Genomic DNA, 3094 nt, shown 5'->3' with positions numbered 1-3094 from the left:
AGATGAGTCCAAAATATCCATATACAGAGAGCTAACTACATGGCAGGGTACTGCAACATTTCCATACACAGAGTTCTAGCTCAAGGCAGATGACTCCATGTTGTCTATACATAGAGAGCTAGCAACATGGCAGGGTAGTGCAACATTTCCATATACAGGGTTATAGCTACAAGGCAGATGAGTCCAACTTGTCTATATACAGAGAGATAGCTACATGGCAGAGTAATGAAACATTTCCATATACAGAGTTCTCTATATATGGCAGATGTGTGCAACGTGTCCTTATACTGATAGCTAACAGAATGGCAGATCAGTCCAAATTATCCATGTACAGCGAGCTAGCTACATGGCAGACAAGTCCAAAATACAGAGAGCTACCTACATGGCAGGGTAGTGCAAAATTTCTATATACGGAGTACTATCTACAGTACAGATTAGTTCATCTTGTCTATATACATCTTGCTAGCTACATGGCAGAGTAGTGCAGCATTTCCATATACAGAGTTCTAGCTACATGACAGATGTGTCCAACGTGTCCGTATACTGAGAGACACGTACAGGGCAGACAAGTCCAATATGTTCATATACAGAGGGATACCTACTTGGCAGATCATTCCAATATATCCATGTACAGAGAGCTAGCTGCATGAAAGAAAAGTCTAAAAGTCTCTATACATGGAGCTAGCTAAATGGAAGGGTAGTGTAACATTTCCATATACAGAGTTCTAGCTACAAAGCAGATAAACCCAAATTGTCTATATACAAAGAGCAAGCTACCTGGCAGAGAAGTCCAACATGTCCATATACAGGGAACTAGCTACATGTCAGATGAGTCCAACATGTCCATATATTGAGAGCTAGCTACGTGGCAGACAAGTCCAATATGTTCATATACAGAGAGCTACCTACTTCGCAGATCAGTGTAACATATTCATGTACATAGAGTGAGCTACATGGCAGATGAGTTCAAAATGTCCATATACAGAGAGCAAGCTACATGGCAGAGTAGTGCAACATTTCCATATAAAGAGTTCAAGCTACGTGGTAGACGTGTCCAAGGTGTCCATATATTGGGAGTTACCTACATGGCAGACAAGTCCAATATGTTCATATACAGAGAGCTATCTACTTGGTAGATCAGACCAACATATCTATGTACAGAGAGCTAGCTACATGGCAGAGTAGCCCAACATTTTGATATACAGAGTTCTAGCTACATGGCAGATGTGTCCAACATGTCCGTATACTGAGAGCTAGCTACATGACTGAGTAGTTCAACATGTCCATATTCATGGTACTAGCTACATGGCAGATGTGTTCAATGTGTCCATACACAGAGTTCTACCTACATCGCAGATGTGTCCAATACGTCCATACACTGAGAGCTAGTGGCATGTCAGACAAGTCCAATATGTTTATATACAGAGAACTACCTACTTGTCAGATCAGTCCATCATATCCATGTTCAGAGAGCTAGCTTCATGGCAGACAAGTATAAAATTCACATATATACAGAGCTAGCCATATGGCAGGGTAGTGCAACATTTCAATATACAGCATTCTAGCTACAAGGCAAATGAGTCCAACTTGCCTATATACAGAGAGCTAGCTACATGGCAGATTAGGCCAACATATCCATATTCAGGTTAGTACTACATGGCAGATGTGTCCAACGTGTTCTTATACTGAGTGCCACCTACAAGACAGACAAGTCTAATATGTTCATATACAGAGAGCTACCTACTTAGCAGATCAGTGTAACATATCCATGTACAGAGAGTTAGCTACATGGCAGACAAGTCCAAATTGTCCAAATACAGAGAGCTAGCTACATGGTAGGATTGTGTAACATTTCCATATAATGAGTTCTAGCTACGTGGCAGATGTGTCCAAGCTGCCTATATATTGAGAGTTACCTGCATGACAGACAAGTCCAATATGATCATATACAGAGAGCTTCCTACTTGGCAGATCAGTCCAACATATCCATGTACAGAGAGCTAGCTACATGGCAGACCAGTCCAAATTGTCCATATACAGAGAGTTAGCCACATGGTAGGGTAGTGCAACAGTTCCATATACAGAGTTCTAGCTACAAGGCAGATGAGTCCAACTTGTCTATATACAGACAGCTACCTATATGGAAGAGTAGTTCAAAATTTACATATACTGAGTTCTAACTACATGGCAGATGTGTCCAACGTGTCCATAGACAGAGAGATAGGTACATGGCAGAGTAGTCCAACATATCCATATTCAGGTTAATAGCTACATGACAGATGTGTTCAACGTGCCGAAATACTGAGTGCCACCTACATGGCACACAAATCCAATATGTTCATACAGAGAGCTACTTACTTCGCAGATCAGTGTAACACATCCATGTACAGAGAGTAAGCTACATGGCAGTCGAGTCCATAATGTCCATATACAGATAGCTAGCTACTTGGCACGGTAGTGCAACATTTCCATATAAAGTGTTCTAGCTATGTGACAGATCTGTCCAAGGTGTCCATATATTGAGAGATACCTACATGGCAGACAAGTCCAATATGTTCATATACAGAGAGCTAGCTACATGGAAGGGTAGTGCAACATTTCCATATACATAGTTCTAGGTACAAGGCAGATGAGTCCAACCTGTCTATATACATAGAGCTAGTACATGGCAGAGTAGTGTAACATTTCCATATACAGACTTCTAGCTACATGGCAGATGTGTCCAACATGTCCATATACTGAGAGCTAGCTACATGGCAGACAAATTCAATATTTTCATATACAGAGGGATACCTAATTGACAGATCAGTCCCAACATATTCATGTACAGAAAGCTACAAGGCAGGGTAGTGCAACATTTCCATATATAGAGTTCTAGCTACAAGGCAGATGAGTTCAAATTGTCTATATACAGAGAGCTAGCTATATGGAAGAGTAGTTCAAAATTTACATATAGAGGGTTCTAACTACATGGCAGAGGTGTCCAACATGTCCATATACAGAAAGATAGCTACATGGCAGAGTAGTCCAACATGACCATATTCAGGGTAATAGCTACATGACAGATGTGTCCAATGTGTCCATATACTGAGAG

Source organism: Chrysochloris asiatica, unplaced genomic scaffold, assembly GCF_000296735.1.
Source record: "Chrysochloris asiatica unplaced genomic scaffold, ChrAsi1.0 scaffold00400, whole genome shotgun sequence".
Classification (NCBI taxonomy): domain Eukaryota; kingdom Metazoa; phylum Chordata; class Mammalia; order Afrosoricida; family Chrysochloridae; genus Chrysochloris; species Chrysochloris asiatica.
The sequence above is the reverse complement of the archived record's forward strand: the minus strand, read 5'-3'. Positions refer to the sequence as shown.